The sequence below is a fragment of the Peromyscus eremicus genome, chromosome 19 (genome assembly GCF_949786415.1).
Source record: "Peromyscus eremicus chromosome 19, PerEre_H2_v1, whole genome shotgun sequence".
Taxonomy (NCBI): Eukaryota; Metazoa; Chordata; class Mammalia; order Rodentia; family Cricetidae; genus Peromyscus; species Peromyscus eremicus.
This window is the reverse complement of record NC_081435.1, coordinates 33,584,071-33,603,220: the sequence shown is the minus strand read 5'-3', so window position 1 is coordinate 33,603,220 and position 19,150 is coordinate 33,584,071. Positions and strand designations below refer to the sequence as shown.

The window sequence follows — 19,150 nt, the reverse complement described above, 5'->3', positions numbered from 1 at the left end:
GTCTCTGTGAGCTCACATGCACATCAGTCTTGTTGGGTCTGGAAGACACTGTTTCCTTGGCATCATCCACCACATCTGGCTCTTACAACCTTTCCGCCTCCTTTTCCTCACAGATCCCTGAGCCTTGAGAGGAGGGTTTTGATAAACATGTACTGCTTAGGGCTGAGTGCTCCAAAGTCTCTCACTCTCTACGCATTGTCCAGTTGTGAGTCTCTATGTTAATTTCCGTCTACCGCAATTATAAACTTCTCCAATGGGGGTTGAGGGAAGCACTGATCTATGGCTATAACAATGTCACTAGGAGTCATTTTATTGCTATGTTCCTGTAGCGAAATAATAGTACTAAGTTTTCCCCTAAGGCCCATAACCCCTCTAGTTTTCAGATTCTTGGACTCTTTAGGTGTGTCAGGTATGAGCTCCATCTGACAGAGTGGGTCCTAAATCCAATCACAAAGTGGTTGGTTATTTCTGTGTGTGTGAAAGATCAGATAATAACTTGTGTTAGTCATTTCTCTTCTTCTACCATGTGGGTCCTGGGGCTCTAATTCCTCTTGACTACCCTCTGATACATCTCACTGGTCCACTTTTGATTTTTTCAGTTTGAAAACATCATGCTGTTAAGGATAAAAACCCACGTTTTTGTCACTACTGAGCACTTAGCGCTAAGGTACACCTCCAGCTTGTTAGTGCAGTATAGTGATGGTGTGTGTTCACAGAAGCCCGAGTTGAGTCACTCCATTCTGTGTATTCCTTGCAGCAGGAACTAACCTCTCCTTTTGAACTGAGACTCAAAGACAGCTTAAGCTTTTTGAGGACCTTTTCTATCATCTATCCTACCTGGCGAACACAAGAGAACTTGTTTTCTTGTAAAACCTTCAAGATCTTTACTTTGGAACCCCTAGCCATCTATGGTAAGGATGACTCTGTGTTCTAACTGGTTTCTTGGCATGAGTAGGAATGCCATTTACAACCTTGGGACGGGCATTTGCATTCTAAATGAAATGGCATGGGGATCTCAGCTGGAGAGAGTCTCTGTTATTTAGTCAATCAAAAATCTCTTCAAATCTCAGTCCCAACGTGGAAGCCATATGGAGGGGAGAGGGCATTTCCTTGGAGAACAGTTCACTGCTAGCTTCTCACTGTCATTTCAAAATGTCAGTTTAAATATGCAAATGAGCCACTACCAAACTCATGCCATTGATTATTGATGACTCTTTCTGATGGGAGAAACAAAAAGACAGGTATCTTAACATGAGTTTATTTCAGAGCAGATGAAAATTGCTGTAAGAACATTTCTGGTGGGGCATTCACTCTTATACACAACGTGCACAACATGTTGGCAGATTTATATATGTATTATAGGCAAGAGGTAAAAATCTTTACGTCTTGGTTTCTTAAACTTTGTCTCTCTAAGCAGAACTACTATGCTATTACTCTAACCCCTAGGTTGCCCCTCCCAGGCCACTCTACTGACACTGAAGTTGTTTTTCTGTAACAGGAAACTGAACAGGCATCTCTTAAAATCCTTCAGCCCTTACCTGTTCTTTACAGGTAAGTTCAAGCTCCTTCTTGGGGGCATTTAATTTAAGGTCTTTGCCTACTGCAGAGTGACTGAACTCTCTCCCCACACATTCCTCTCACGCTCCATCAGCCTTCCGTGCAGTGGGCTGCTCCAATCACCAAGGTCAGCACACTCCTCTGGGAGTGCCCCTCTTCCACCTGTCTGCTCAGTGAGCGCTTTCTCATTTTTTTCTGGACTCAGTTTCCACAGATCTTTCCCTCTTCGCCCACTTTCCCGGTGCCAGCTCCTTTCACACTCCAGCACCAGCACAGCTCAGTCTGATTCATTTCCTTTTTCCACGGGCTCAGAACAGATTTACACTCTCAGTGCCACATGGACGCTTACTATCAATCAAACAGGACATGTTTCATTGTGTAATGGCCGCTTCAAGTGTTTGGGAACTTTTAGGAAAAGATTGATTCTTAACATTCAATTTAGGAGGTGTTGTATTACTTGTATTTGAAAATACATGTGTTTCTTTTTTAATCTATTCCAAAATACTATAACAGAATTTTTTCCTGTTATAAAACCATCATGTGTCTTTAATCAGACATAACCAATTTTCTAGTCTTTTTCTAGGACTTTTTATCATATTTTCAGGATGGAAATACTTTGACTTGATGGCTTATCAATACCATCTCAGAATTTTAGTGGCAGCATATTCTTATAGGAAGGCATATGTTTTAGTTAGTTTCTGTTGGATAGCTGTTTGATGTGTATGGTCATGATGAATCCATACATTCTACCAGTAGTTATTTTTCGATAGCCTTAGAGTTGACAGCAAAGAGAGTTTTCAAAAGCATTGAGTTACTGGCTAGAAGTTCTTTTAATCAGTCCCTCAAAACAGTTTATGAGATAGATTAGTCTCTAAAACTACTCCTAGCTTTGTTTTTAGTTATCAAAATTAGATAGATAGTTACCCAGATCATTCATAGTATATGAAGTACAAAGAAAATTCTCAAATCAGCATTTTTAGCTCACCTTTCATAAACTATCTTCTGATAGATATTGAATAGTCACAGTACATTTTACTTTGTTTATTTTTATTGCATGGACATTGGTCTTTTGCCTGTAGGTATAGTTGTATGAGGGCATCGGATCCCCTGAAACAGAAGTTACAGACAATTGTGAGCTGCCAAGTGGTGCTAGGAACTGAACCTGGGACCTCTGGAAGAGCAGCAGTGCTCTTAACCACTGAGCCATCTCTCCAGCCCCTCAAAGTACATTTTAAAGAAGCAAGATAATATAATTATAGAATAAAGGAACTTGCCCAATACTAATTTGTAGTGTCTCAATCTCTACTTAGCTTTGCCACCCTACTAGAATATAAGATACATGAATATAACAGTAGTGTCTTGGTATTTTTCACACCACCTGACACCTTCCCTGAGCATATGAGATGTTAAGTCAACATTGAATGAAAAGATGGACTTACACTTCAGTTATTAGAATCTTGGGTGTCCCTACATGGTTGCCAGATGATACAGGGGAAACTGGAGCTCTTAGTCTAATTAATAAGATATTTAAGAATAAACTCAAATGCAAGCTCAAGGATAGTTTTATTAGAGTTTAAAAGAAAAAAACCCAGGTCAGGCTATCTGCGAATCTCAGCAGCTGCTTGGAGGAGTCAAATGGTGGGAAGAAAAAGCTATATCATTTGAGTTACTGGCATGGAGGCCCACCACAAAGCAGGGAGGGGATTTTAGAGATGAATACAGCCTAAAGTACCAGAAAAAGCACACTTAGGTTCTGGCCAGCATCTGAAACAAAGAGATAGAAAGAAAGGAAAAGGGAAGGTTATGCCTTTTTGAAAGGTGAGCAGATCCAGCTGCTGTGTGCCCTGATGTGCTTTGAAGTCATTGGCGGGATGTTATTAGTTCGCAGAGGCTGCTCCTACAGTTTGGCTGTGGAAACCAATTCTAGCCCTGGAGCTTTTCTGGGTGTTGACACAGCTCTGTGTCTACCAACTACATTTAAGTAGCATCTACATACAAGATAGCAAGCCGAGCTTGTCCCAGGAGCTCTGCTGGAATTTGGCAGGCTCTATAGAAGCAGGATTTCAGTGTGACCCCCCTCCTGTTCACCTCTATTTGTTGATGCGTTGCCTTGTGGGGGTGCTGAGTACTCTCCACAGGCTCACACAGTCCTTCTAGAGCTGTTAGTGGGGAGCTGATGGGGGTGCTGAGTACTCCACAGGCTCACACAGTTCTCCTAGTGCTATTATTGGGGAGCTGATGGGGGTGCTGAGTACTCCACAGGCTTACACAGTTCTCCTAGAGCTGTGAATTGGGAGAGAAGGTACTTAGATTTTAGTTCTATGGTTGGCCAGGGGTGCATGTGTGTTTTATGAGTAATTGGGGGTGGGGCGAAGAGAGAAAGCTGACAATAGAAGCCACAGGAAAAGAGATATCAATCCAATTATTAATTAATAAAAGAACAAGTAGACCCGGCCAAAGAGAAATTCCCTATGGTCTCTTCTTTGGAGGAATCTGCAGGGGCAAAGTACCGCAGAGGATAGGTCTAGGGCCTTAGGCTCGACCTACTTCCCTGCGTCTATAGACTGTCAGCATTTCCGATGGCAAGAGAACCTTTTCTTGTAAGATTTTTTCCTAAAACCACAATGACAGTAAGAAATAAAAACAAGTTACAAACACCTGTGGAGTTTCGCTTCCTTAAAAAACATTTTAATTGTTTTGATATAGACACTTTGTATGTGACTCTTCTAAACAGCTATTAGTCTATTGCTTCAGTTACTTCTGTATTCAGCTTTCCTCGAGCATTGTGGGAACAGAGCAAGATTCCAACTCAGTTTCTTGTCCTAGGCTTTACACTTCTCTTCCCTCCCTCCCTCTCTTCCTCCCTCCCTCTCCCCCGTGTGTGTATATGTGCATGCACACATCTTCCATAGTGACTGGGATTCCTTCTTGTAATGGAATATCTTAATTATCTAGTGTCCTCTGAAGCATGTGTCTGCTTTTTGATTCACTGACCACCTTGAGGGTGGCTAAGGGTAGAATACCTGAGCAGTGATAGATTTCTTAGGTAATGTGTGATTTCTAGGTGCTTCTGCTCTATGGGTCCCTCAAATTAGGATTGCTGTGGCCCCATCAGCCTGAGTAAAACAGTATTCTTAGGTCAAATTAGAGGCAGTAAACACAGAATTACTTTCCAAAAGATTTATTTTCCCAAGCCTTTATCCATATCATTCATGTTCACACACACACACACACACACACACACACACACACACACACACGAGAGAGAGAGAGAGAGAGAGAGAGAGAGAGAGAGAGAGAGAGAGAGAGAGAGAGATTCTGCTCCCCAAAGCCTTCTAAGTTTCCACTTCATATTCAGCCCTGGCCATCCTCCTCCTTGGATCTCTCCTCTTGCCCATATCAGATAGCAAGCTAACTGGGAGAGGCTACTTGGAGGGGAGCTTGGAGGGGTTATCTGATCTCAGGATGAGGGAACCATCCATCAGTAAATCTGACACACAACCAGTTGCACTTTGTTATGTGAAAACACTTTCATCTTCCAAGTCTTTCATCTAGGTGAACTGAAGATCCCTCTGGTCAATTGGAGACCCCTGGAAGTGAGGTCTTACTAAACAGGGCAGATGGCTTTTGCACACGAAGCTATATATAACCTTCCTAATCAGAGTCCTACATCCTTTCTCTGTGTAACCCTTCAAGTCCTCGTTTCTAATTCCTTGTAACCAGCTCAGTATATCAGTAGCCCTGTGCTCCGGTTATACTGTCTTGTACCAGAAGACAGCTCAGACTGTTCTACCCTTAGACACTGTTACATTTTTACTGGAGTGCCCTGATTCAGGAATTGCATCATCTTTTCATTTGGGATGTATATCCTATCATACTCTATTCCATCACTCATCCCTTGATATTACTAAAGGACTTAATTTCTCTATTTATGAATGAGTGGTGTCATATTGCTGTGAGCTCCTGAGCCTTATTTAGAAGGTGACATTTAGAGCCACCAAGAGTCAGCCACTAGTCAGGTGCAGTGGTACTCTCTACAAACCCAGCGCTGGAGAAATTGAAGAGGGAAGATTTTGAATTCCAGGTCTGGCTAGGTATGTATGTATTCTTTCCTTTTTCTGATAAATATTTTCTAGTATATGACAAAAAAGAGCAAAATATTTAAATAACTCCCCAAACATATAATATATGCTCATTGATTCTCCCCTACATATATACTTAATTCTCAGGGCATTTTATAGGTAGTAGAATTCTTTAAATTGTCTGTCTCATAAAGCAAATGTTAAACACTCCAGCTTCCTGATGATGGAGAAACATCTTTGGGATTTACATGCACTTCTAATTTTTGGCTATCAGTTCTCCTTTTGAAGTAGGCTCACATGGTGAAGGCTTTAAAATTGTTGGTTAAGGTAGTCTTACTTAGAGTTATGTTATGATTGTCATTTAACCAAAAGGGCAGTCTTTTCAAGGCAACCACCTCTGTGCCTCAGAGCCTTGCTTCTGTGTCAAATTCACAACTTTTGTGAAAGCAAAACCAAGCAAAGATATTTGGTTTAAAAAAATGTTTTTCTCCAGCGGGCAGTGGTGACGCATGCCTTTGATCCCAGCACTTGTGAAGCAGAGGCAGGTGGATCTCTGTAGCTAGAGTTTTCCTGCCAGGCCCACAGTCAGGGCAAATCTGTCTCACCTGCCAGTCCCACAGCCACTCAGACCCAACCAAGCAAACACAGAGACTTATATTGGTTACAAACTGTATGGCCGTGGTAGGCTTCTTGCTAACTGTTCTTACAGTTTAAATTAATTCATTTCCATAAACCTATCCCTTGCCACATGGCTCGTGGCTTACCAGGATCTTCACATGCAGCTTGTCATGGTGGCGGCTGGCAGTGTCTCTCTGACTCAGCCTTCCACTTCCCAGCTTTATTCTCCTCCTTGCCCCGCCTATACTGCCTGCCTAGCCAACGGCCAATCAGTGTTTTATTGATTAATCAGCAACACATTTGCCATACATCCCACAGCAGATCTCTGTGAGTTCAAGGCTAGCCTGACCTACAGAGTGATTTCCAGGACAGCCAGGGCTACACAAAGAAACTCAGTCTCAAAAAAACCCAAAAAAAACCCCAAAAAAACCACAAAAAATGGTTTTTAGATTTACATATTTTATTTTATATCTATTAGTGTTTTGCCTGAATGTACGTACGTGTATTACAAGTGTGCAGTGCCCATGACAACCAGAAGAGGCCATCAGATGCTCTGGAACTGTAGTTACGAATATGTGTGCTGTAAACAGAACCTGGGTCCTCTGCAAGAGCAGCAGTGAGTGCCCTTCACTACTGAGCCATCTCTCCAGTTCCAGAAATCTGATTTAATAAGGAGGAACATGGATGATTTAGCAACACTTTAAAATTTCTTTAATATACATATATTAGCTTAGTAATTTTTAAGTTAGGTCATGAACAATCATTTAAACAACCAACCAAAAATCAGTATTCATTTCTAAATACCAAACGATCTTAAGCCCTTGCTAGGTCCCCCTGAAGTTACTGTACCCTCACTCCAGGGATCTTCTCCTAAGGGACTTTCTCCTGTCATCCCATCAATCTGAACTGGGGAGACACATGGAACCGTGGAAAGGCAGCTGGAAAACCTCTTAAGGCAGGCCTGACTTCTTTGGGAAGTTAAATGCCTTTCCTAGGGGGTTCAAAGCCAGAAGGAATGCCTTTGCTCATCAAGGTCAAGGAGCCTCAGCTACTGCTGTGTGTTCACTGCTGTGAAGTCATAGTGATGACAGCCTGGGCTGACAGTCCATTTGGATTCCAGTTACAAGAAATTTGTAAAAGAAAAAAGAAGTCTCAAATAACTTCCACATATTCAAAATAGCTCTTTTACAACATTGTTTAGTGGCAGAAGTCATGTGCATACCTCTGTGTGTGTGTGTGTGTGTGTGTGTACCTAAGAGCTGGGGATAACTGGGTGTCTTAGTTGAGTTAGGCACTGGGGGAGTTTTTACACCTAAAAGAGTCTCCGATGTAACAGTGTGTCTGTCTAAGGAGAAAGTTTAATTGAGTGCCCACTCCATGTGCCTTCAAGCTGGAAGATTCAATAAAGCGGAGTCAATCTCGTAAACCTTCCTATGCTTTCTCTGCCATGTGGCTGCTGGCCATTAACAGCCATCAGCAAGTAGCCATGTTCAGCCAGTTGTTATTTACAACCCTCCTTGGGGTATACTTTATCACCTCATCCGCTGCTCTTTACTGAGATCATTAGCATTAGGCAGATAATTATGTTACATTAACAAGTTATACTCGGGCCCAGCTTTATCGTTGCCTTCCAAATAAAGGACACATAAAGGCAAAGTTGGCGATGAAGACGTCACATAAGACCCACAACTGTGTGTGTGTCCGTAACGAAACCACAACCACGGACTTAAAGAATTAATGGAAAAGTGACATTGTCCCCCATCTGAGTTTCAACTGTGTGATGCGGTAGATTATCTGCAAATGTACTGTCTTGTTCATTTGGTCACTGTTACAGAACACCATGAACAAGGTAGTTAAAAACAGCAGCAATTGGGCTGGAGAGGTGACTCGGAGGTTAAGAGCACATATTGCTCTTCTAGAGGACACAAGTTCAGTTCATAGCAACCACGTTGGGTGGCTCACAACACCTTGAAACTCTAGCTCTAGGGGATCCAATGCTCTCTTCTGGTTTCTATGGGCACCTCCTCACATACATACACAAATAAAAATAATAAGTAAGAGCAGAGGCCGTCTATGACTCCCAGTGCTGGTTACAGGTATACATATCCATGTCAGGCTTTTTACATGGGTGCTAGGGATTTGAACTCAGGTCTTCTTGCTTGCAGAATACACACTCTTTTTTTTTTTTTTTTTTGCAATACAATTCAGTTCTACATATCAGCCTTGTTCTCTCCGCTCCCGCCCAGAATACACATTCTTATCTAATGACCCATATTCCCAACCCTTGAAATTATTTTTTCTTGGTGTTTTCCCTCCTCTTTCAATTCCTTATATTTTTTAGTTTTCATCAGTTTGATATGTGGCATATATAACACAAATACATGTATTTGTTTATTTGCAAATATAGAGGTATTTCACTGTTTGAAAGTGTCTCCTCTAAATTATCTAATGAAAAAAATCATACAAATAATGACAGGATTTGACATGGAGTGTAGACTGTTCTTTGCTTTTCACTGCAGATCTCAAAGCTCCATGAATGTAAAGCACACAGAATAGCGTGCGGAACACAGTAAGTGCAAGTTCCTAGTATGATAATGCACGCATGTCCCCCTCTCGCCACACGGTCCCAAGTCTCCCCTCTCCCCTGAGCTCTCTGCACATAGTCTACTCAGGTACTACCTGAGTCCCCAGGCTTCACAGTATAATGCGCTTCACCTTATGAGCCTGAAAAGGATAAAGCGTAAGGCATCCCATCGAGCATGCTTAAAACTACGTCACTGGATAGGAATTCTTATTTTTGTTCATGCATTCCACTTAAGGGGAGCAGGCTGTGTTTGCACGTGTCGGCCTATGAATAGGAAAGGAAAATTCGCAATCACGGAAAAGGAAAGATTCCTGAAAATAAAAGAAGCAGAAAGGAAGTATGATGAAGAGGGCTCCCGAAAGGGTGAATAAAATCTGAAAAGCCCTCTGTTAATATATTTTGGCAATAAAAGGAACATCAAGTGTCCTCAGCTATAACAACTACACAGCAGCATTTTCTGGGGCACAGAGTGCATGCACACTCTGGAAGAGGCAGCTTGAGAGGAGGGTGTGTTAAAATGCGTATGGAAAGGAATTTCGAATGAGCTCTTGACTGGGAAGCAGCAATTCTGAGCTACCTTACTGGCATCTCTTCCTGCAGCATGTGCTGTGCCAACATCTGTGAGACTGCTTCAAAGCCTTCAGGTCTCATGAGGGTCATGATGAGCAAATGGTCCTTGCCCAAGTGTTTTCTCTCCTGGGGTCCTCCTACATTTCCATTCATGATGCTCCCAGGTTGGCGGGCACCATATCAGTCGTTGATGGCTGTTTGCCCAAAGAACTGCTGGGGCCGACCAGGTCCAGGCCTGCGATGAACCCCATAGCAGCTGTTGGGCTTAACTTTGTCATTTCCCAGGACTCCTCAGCACCCCAAGTCTTTCCGGGGCCTCTTGGGTTATTAAAGACAGTTCTTTAGGTTCCTATTAATAAGTCAATTCGAGGCAAGCAGCTTCCAACAAGGTAGCTTTAATGTTATTTCACCTCAACTCCACACTTAATCTTAACAGTGGATTTGCTGACTCTGGGAGCTAAACGAAAGGAATTTCATGCTTAGCAACTTTGGGGAGGGTGTACATGAGGAAGGACCCTCCAATGTTCATAAACTATCTCCTGTGTGAGACAGGGGCTCATTATACAGCCCAGGTTCACCTTGAACTTCCTGGCTTTCTCCTGTTGCCTCCCCAGTGCTAAGATCAAGGTATGCACCACTGTGCCTGGCCATATAAAAAAATACAACTTTAAAAATACGTTCTAATATTGACAGTATATTTTGTAAACTGTACATGATACAGATATAGAAGGGAAAGTAAACTTTTTAGAATCCAAAATGTCAAACTTGAAATGAAAACATATATTCTACCTGCATAAGACACTAACTAGTCCTCCTCCACAAGAAAAATTGTTCTTGTTTTTTTTCCCCATTCATCTCATCTAGGACTATAAATTTGACAGAAAAGAAAGGGGGATTTTTGTTCTGGTAATATGCTGTTTTAAAATCATCTTTTTGCTGTGGTTTGAAGTCACTGCCAGGATTAAGTTTAGACTCCAGTATCCACAGAGATAAAAATCGTATCTTTACTTTATTTCCCCTACCTCTGAAACCCATATGTACACTATTCTGGGCTTAGCAACCATAGCACATAAGCAGCCTTATGGAAGAAGATACTACATCACTGCTTCCAGTTTTAATACAATTCTCCTGTTCCACTGTGTCCTGTCAAAAAAAGAAGGAAGGATTTCTGATAGGCTGACTTTCTCTGGGCCCCATTGTCTTTGCAGAAGACCCAACACAAACTGTCTTGGGGAGGGTACTCCGCTTCTGCTGAGAGTATACTCTTCATATGTACTGTTGAAGGAACGGAAGGATACATGGAAGGGCCCTTTTCAGCTCCCAAATATGTGGTTGACCCCTTTGGATTACTATGTATGTCTCATTTTATTATTGTTCTTTCTTCCATGCCCATCCCTGCTTTTCAAAAACACAAAAGCACCATTAGGACATTCTTCAGGTTTATTTAGTAATTTCTTCTTCAGTGCTAATATTTTGTCCACAATAGAACCATTGGTTAAACATATTTTTATTATCTATCAAATGGTCTTTATTCATATTCTGGTTTAGAAATTAAAATTACCTCTCTAGATATTTTCTATAAATTTGACTCCTGTTTCAAATTTGAACTTAGGTGCCTAAAATTTAATTTTGAGTCATTTGGTAGTGCTGGGGAGATGATTCAGTGGGTGAGGGTGCTTGCTACACAAGTGTGAGGTGTTTGGATTCCCAGAATCCATGTCAAAACCCAGCTATAGGGACTTGTGCCTGTAATCCCAGCACTGAGAGGTGAAGACAGGAGGGTCTTAGGGCTTAGTGGCCACTCATTTGATCCAACCGATGAACTCCAGGTCCTAGAAAAGACCTTATCTCAAAAATAAGGCAGAAAGTGAAAGGGGAAGTACAATACAAAACAGACTACTAGTTCCTGCCATCAATACAAGAGCTAAAGCTTAGCTATAGAAGCAGTGTCTGAGGTCTGTAAGCATTCCAAGCAGGGGCAGAGTATCAGGAGTGGAAATCTTCAGGGATCCTCAGCACACAGCTGGCCTCCATATTTGCATACACAAGAACACAAACATGCACATACATTCATATACCCCACCCACACCCACACACACAAAATAAGGTGTCTGAGTGTTCAATGTACTTGAACAACAACAAACCAACCTATACATGATTATCCTTCAGCTATATTGTCCCCATGCTAAGGAATTTGCTGCTCTTCCCTTTTTTCTAAGGATCTTAACTTCCTTGCTGTTGTTGAGGTTTTTATTTGAGTCACAAAATCAATATAAAATGGATTTTGTTAGCTAGGCACATGCCTTTAATCCCAGCAGAGCCAGGCAGATCTCTGTGAGCTTGAGGCCAGCCTGGTCTACAGAGTGAGATCCAGGACAGGCACCAAAACTACACAGAGAAACCTTGTCTTGAAAAATAAAAAATCAAAACAAAAAAATGGGTTTTGTTATACTATTATCATGTATGAAAGTAATTATTTCAGTCATTCACCATCCCACTCTCACTCCCAAGAACCCTGTTCCTCTTCCTAACTAATACGCTTGTGTGTGTGTGTGTGTGTGTGTGTGTGTGTGTGTGTATGTGTGTGTGTGTGTGTGTGTGTGTGTGTGTGTGTGTGTATGTTCCAATGGGTCCAGTGAGTTTCATTAGGGTTGTTTACAGGAGCATGCACACCTTACCAGTGGCTGCACACTGAAGAAAGTGTCCTTCCCCATCAACCATTAACTGTATATAAGTCCTCAGAGGGGAGGGATGCATGGGGCCCTTCAATGACAGTCCTCCAGCTTGTAAAATGAGCTGCTGTTCCTTTACTTGACTCCTTGGAGTTGAGGAGTGTTAAATTGGCTTCCAGTGAGGATCTGCCCTGACCTAGGAGTAGTTATGCCATTGATTAGTTTATGGGTCATTTGTGCAATTTTATTCCCAGTCAGAGGCAAGTTGGCCTTCCGTGGATTTCTGGAGTGAGCAGCTGAATGTTAATTATAAGTCAGACCACATGACCAACAGTGTTAACTTGTACCTGTTACATTCACACTCTCTCTGTGTCTGTATACAGCACAACATAGACTGATTAAACATTGAAGGTATGTTACAAACTTTCACTGAGGGGAATCAATCAAATACAAGGTGGATGAGATCAGGATCAAATGGGCCGTCGTTTGTGAAATCTCCCTGGAGACATCTTGAAGGATCTTTTGGTTTTCAGTACTTTCTTTCCCATTGCCATTAAAAGCTGAGGGCTTTATCATACCTATCTTTTGGGATGACTGTTTTTTAATGCCAGAAAAAAAAACAATGGAGAAGAATATCGGAACATATAAAACAGACTACTTGTTCCTGCCATCAATATAAGAGCTAAAGCTTAGCTATAGAAGCGGTGTCTGAGGTCTGTAAGCATCCCAAGCAGGGGCAGAGCATCAGGAGTGAAAGCCTACAGGGATCCTGGGCACACAGCTGTCTCTCTGTGTCAGGAGGCCTGCCTATCTGGGGAAGCATTAACTAGTTCCCTTTCACTTAAGAACATTGCTGCTTTTCTTTGCTGTGTTGCCTGAATTCTTGCTGTCTGGTTTTGCTTAAGCTTAATATTTAAACAAAATGTTTACCCTGGAAAGGTTTTTCTGATGTGAAGCCAGTGGTGTCTGCAGCCATGATCCCTACACAATTTATGTATCCTTCCCAGACTCATAGCTCTTCCCCATATGGTCTCCCTTCAAAGATTGTGCAGCAGAAGGAGAAGAAAGGAGAAACAACTGACCCCACTGACAGTGTGGCGCCTGCCCACCCCGTGGGCGCTCATCTCTGAAAAGGGGCCTCAGAGGCTTTCGTAATTAAAAACGTTTGGGATCTAGACACATGGCAGAAAAAGTCTCCTGTGAGATACGCGTTCTGTGTTTAATTTACAGTGACAGTGAACCTACACTTAATAGCTTAATGCTATTGTTTCCACGATAGCTTTCGTTTTCCTTCCTTTCCTGTTCCCCCCTTCTCTCTGCCTTACCTCTAACGATGGCCATATTCAAGCCTCGCTGACTCCGGCAGGTCAGCAAAGCCACAGCTGTTTGTTGCCTTGTGGTTGTTTGGAAATGGAGTCTTGCTTGTAGTATACAGGTTTGTCTCAAATTCTTAGGCCAAAGTGATTCAGCTTCAGCTTGCCAAGTAGATGAGAGTATCATTCCATAGCTCTCTTCCAGTGACTGCCCAGGGATGGGGCAGCTGGCCCCCAATCTCAAAGTATTCTCCCTCAGTAGCCTACATGAGTAGATAATGTTCCTTCTAGAAGGCATAAGTTACTAAACAAAAATTCCAGGGCCAGATTTGAGATACCTCCCACTGAGTTGTTGCGTAGGGAGTCCTCGGAGGCCGCCAGAACAACCAGGCTTTTGCCATCACTCATGGCTGGCCCACCAGAACTAGATGGCAACCATACTCATTGGCTGAAAGGGATAGAGAAGTCAAGCTGGAACAGAGCTAGAAGCATCCTCCTTGCTGGTTAGCTTTCATAGTACTGGGCGGTGTTATTCATCTGAATGTGAGATTGGGAGCAAGCCAGTAAACAGTGTTGTTCTTCCATGGTTTCTGCTTCAAGCTCTTGCCTTGAGTTCCTGCCTCAGCTTGGAACTTGTAAATTGAAGTGAACTCTTCCCAGCCCATGGTGCTCTTGGTCATGGTGTTTATCCCAGCAAAAGAGAGTAAAGTAGGGCGTTTATGGATAGTGGAAGGGCCTCTACCCCTCTCTGAGGGACTATTATCGATAAATGGTTACTGGGAGAAGGCTCAGCATTTTGTGCAATGGTGTATCCACTTGTAAATTGTTCATGCACCGGAAAACACCCTCCAACTCATGCTCATTCAAGTAACCCAAAGAAACTCAGTAGATCAAAAAAGGGGGACACAGAAGCCCGCTGAGTTGGTAGTCACTGGCAAATGAGAAATCAGTTTTCTCCAAGGGAGTCTTATTGGGGAAACAACCCACTCTTAAGGATAGGCCCTATACCCAGCAGTAGATAGCCAACACAAAAGGAACTCAATGGCATCTTTGGAGGATCTTTGTCTTATAATGTTGTCTTTTTTTTTTTTTTTTTTTAATCTTACAGGTCTTTTGAGTAGACACTATGGCTTCTGGTTTTAGGGTTTATCAGATTCTTGAGTGTGTAAATGTGTCTCTGCATCTATATGTTTTTCTTGTGCTTTTTCCTTTGGATCTTTTTCTTGTTTGGTTGTTTTGTCATATTCCAATCTGTTTGTTCTTTTTTATTTATTTTTAAATTATTATTTCTTAGATGCCCGCTTTCTAAGGAGAGCCAGAAAAGGTGCAAATCTGGGTGGAAGGGGAGGTAGAGAGGAACTGGGAGGAGTAGGGGGGTGGGAAACCATAATTAGAATATATTGTATGAAAAAAAATCTATTTTCAATAAAAGAAAAAAAAAGAGGGAATTAAAACAGAAAGGGACTTGTTGGAAAGAAGAGCTTCGGTGGGAGAGGGAGGAAGGGGAGGGGGCTGTAGGAGTGAAAAATGACCAAAAAGGTATAAAAAGTATATATATATATATATATATATATATATATCATATATAACATATATATTATTATATAATATATACTTCAGCATATATATATATATATATATATATATATATATGCCAAAGAATAAAAATAAACTTACAAATGTTCTCCCTTGGTGGACCACCTTTTGGCTGGAGTACAGGGGCCTCCTGTGTTGAACAGTCTCAGAGATAGCTTCATCAGTCCCTGAGAGTCAGAGCAGATGCAGAAAGACAGAGGGCAGGGAGGATGTGTTTATTTGAATTCTAGCCAGTTTAATATTCTCTCTGATTTTTAAAAAAGATACATTTCTCCCAAATTCCTTGTGGAATGAGCCAACTATAAGAGAATGTCAAAATGTATCCAAATGGAACATGTGGACTTCCTCGTCTGTCAAAGGAGGTAGTTGTACTAGGTGATTTCTAAGCCTTCTAATTCTAAATTCAGCTGTAGGGAAATCGCAGTGGGATCATGATACACAAGTACCTTCAAGCCCACAGAAAGGAGGTTTAGTCAAAGATGAGACAAAGAGGAGTAGGCAAGGACTGGCTCATGTACTAGTAAAGTTAAACAGCTCCCAAAACTCCCTTGGGGCCTCAAAATCACCAGAGCACTCAAATAAGGCTGTCTCACCTTGGGCATGGAAACAGGTAAAGCACTCCCTAGGACCACATTCAGTGCTGTAGGGATCTGAAGTGACTGACTGTACTTAAGCTACTGGGTTGTGGTCATGGTGAGACTGTTTTTCAGAGGATGTATTCTGCCATAGTTAAGTGGATAGCTCTGCCCTTTGCTAGCTCTGTCCTTGCTAAGTCACTTAAATGGAACCACAGTTTCCCCATTCGTTAAGAGTACTTCCTTGATAGGGTTATTACAGGGGTTAGTTATAGAAAGCAGTATAAAGACCACTTTCAAATTGTTATTATTATTATTGTTTTTAGGTCATTGGCTCAGAAATTGGTTGAATGCCTTCAGTGTAGAGAATTATAATACTAAATGAACAATTCGCCTAAAGGATATATGACAATTGATGAACAACAAAAGTGTTTCCTATTAGCATGAGCAGCACAGAGAGGAACCAGTAGCAATAAGAAGACACTTGGAGACAGGCGTAGTGGTGCACACCTTTAATCCTATAGCACTCAGGAGGCAGAGGTGGGCAGATCTCTGTGAGTTCGAGGCTAGCCTGGTCTACAGAGTGAGTTCCAGGACAGCCAAGGCTGCACAGAGAAACCCTGTCTGGAACAAACAAGCAAAACTAAACAACAAAAGAAGAAGACACTCTGCAGCCAAGTCATGAAAGCAACACCAGTGCCCTGTGAAGAACTAGCCACCTCTGCTGGTTACTTGGTCACTTTGACACAACCCCGAATCAAACTGGGAAGAGTTTTAATAAGGAGTTATCTAGATCAGGTTGGTCTGTGGGCATGTTGGTGGAGGATTGTCTTGTTAATTGACGTAGGAAAACCAAGCCCATTGTAGGGGGCACCATTCCCTATGCAGGGGCTCCTGAACAGGATAAGAGAGGGAAAAGCTAGATGAGAACAAGTTAGCAAGTAAACAAGTAGGCCTGCCATGCACTTATTTCATGACTATGGGTGTGATGTGATTAGCTGCTTGAATCCTGTCTTGACTTCCCTTTTGATGACTATAGAGATGCAGATAACTATAACTTATAACTAATCCATCCTTTGTTATAGGCTCAGCCTATAATATCTGTCCCATTTATCTTTTTTTTTTTAACTTTCATTAGTTACCTCTATATCTATCTATCTATCTATCTATCTATCTATCTATCTATCTATCTATCTATCACTTTGTGTGTGTGTGTGTGTGTGTGTGTGTGTGTGTGTGTGTGTGTGTATGAGTTAATAATGCGCCACATGCATGCAGGTGCTTGCAGAAGCCAGAAGAGGGTATAAGATCCTCTAGAAGTGGCGTTACAGGTGTTTATGGAACACTGTGTGGATGCTGGCAACTTAATCCCAGTCCTCTGCAGGAGCAGCAAGTGCTCTAACCATTGAGAAATCTCCCTAGCTCTCTTCTCCTCTTCCTCCTTCTTCTCCTCCTCCTTCTCCTCCTCCTTCTCTTCCTCCTTCTCCTCCTCCTTCTCTTCCTCCTTCTCCTCTTCTTCCTCCTCCTTCTCCTCCTCCTTCTCTTCCTCTCCTTCCCCCTTCTCCTCCTCCTTCTCCTCCCTCTCTTCTTCCTTCTTCTCCTCCTTCTTCTTTTTTTAATCCCTCCCCTTCCTAGGGATGGACTTCATGATCTATCAGGCAATTTTTGTCTGCAACCAACTGTGCATGGTTTTTACATCTGACATATTATATAAAGATAAATAAGAAAATGTGACAGATAGTACATATGGCTCCCTAAACCCAATTTTTATACTATAGTTTGGGCTCTTTACAAAGAAATGTTTTCCACTCTTTCCCATACTACAATTATATCTTGTTTTCCCCCCCAAATCTGTGCCTTTCTTGGTTTATTGTGTTTACCAATTTTTATTATTGTAGAAAATATCTGAGAAAAATCACTTTATAAAGAGGAAAAGTTAAATTTGAATATAATTTTGGAGGTTTTGGTCCCTGGCCAGTGGGCCTATTCCTTTCAGGTCTGTGCAGGTGCAACATTACGATCAGAGCTCTGGGTAGGCTACTCACCTCATGGCAAAGAGGAAGAGACTTGGGACTTCACATCCCATTCAAAGGATACCCATGACCTACCTTCCTCCCAGCAGGCCCCACTCTCTAGAGATTCTAACTTCAAAAGCACCACAGGCTGGAGATCAAGCCTTGTGTTCAAGCCTTGGGGGGCACTTCCACAAATAACGGCACCTAGTAACCCAGCCTGAAAATATACCCTGAGGACAAAGGATAGTGCAAGAAGAGAAAAGCATTCATCTACTGATAGTATTTGCCCAAGTTCAGGTAGTGTAAGTATTTTTCACTATCAACCATGCTAATTTCAATGACCTGCACTGTTAAATCTCTGAACTCACTCTTTATTTTTTTCTTCTGACCTCTTTCCTCTTTTCTCCTCTTCTTTTTTCATTGACCAGACAACCAGTAGACTGTATTTTTCTCCCTTGCTCCATTCCTCCCTTGGACTCCCTCTTCACATCTTTCCCTCTGCTTTCTCCTTCTTTGCTTTTCTTACCGACTGGATCTCCCACTTCTTTTCTTTAATAAATATTTACTGAGTATTTACAAAGATTTGTACAGCAACAATCCAGGGATGTATAATGCGGAAAGAGAGAAGTAATTGAACTACGACACAGAGTTCAATGTCTCGGGTAAAAATGAGACCAGAGTTCTACAGTTCCATTGGGGGATAGAAGGTAGAAAGAATCGGGGAGGTCAACATGAAGACAGGGCTGAGCAGGAATTGGGGGAAGGCAGGATCAGCAGCACATAAAAGGTTGAAGGTAAGAGTAATGAGAGTGTAATCAAGATGTCATACTGACAGAGAAAGGACAAGAGAGAGTAGCAGGGCCAATGCTCCGGGTGCTTAGATCCTGCAGGAGTCCACCTTTTCCTAAGAGCTACAGGGATCTATTTGGAATTTGAAGCAGCAGGAAAAATATCTCGTTTTATCTTTAATAAAGAACACCAAAACTGTGATGAGGAGAAACACTACACTGGAAACAGATTCGAAAGGATTGTCCTGGGAATCAGGGAAGAAAAGAGAAGGGTTTACACCGAGGTGGCATCCATGTCACATGTAAGAGAAGAACCACGAGGAGCAGTATCCAGCACTTTGTTAGGAGCTGACTTCTTACTAAGCTCTAGCCATCAGTGATGCTCAGCTGCTGCCATTGTTACTTATTTAGTGTTGGAAAAGAAACTGCCAAGCACAGTGGAAAGCCTGAGAGTCGCACATACTCTCTCACTCTCAGGAGGGGAACAGGAATAGACAGCCAAGTTCTAATCAGAAGTTTACATGAATCCAGGAGAGGGGGAATCTTAGATGGTCCTGGAGGCCCCCACCATCTGTAGGCATGTGAGTTCTCCTGGCAAACGCTGAAATCAGTGTGCTACATTGTATTCCTGGGATGGATGTACACAGTGGGACCATGGTGGGGTGTTAGTGTGACACCCTCAAAAGGATTATCTCACAGGGTATAGTACCTCTTGGGTTTCTAATTTACTCTCTCTTGGTCTTTGGTTCACTTATTTGAAAATATGCTTCCTAATTTAAC

At 42.1% G+C, this 19,150-nt stretch overlaps 1 protein-coding gene across 1 annotated transcript in view; it reads left to right on the top strand.

Moving 5' to 3' along the window:
- Mcc (MCC regulator of WNT signaling pathway) overlaps positions 1 to 19,150 on the top strand; it is a 366,985-nt gene that overhangs the window by 4,755 nt on the left and 343,080 nt on the right. The gene's annotated exons all lie outside the window — the stretch shown is intronic.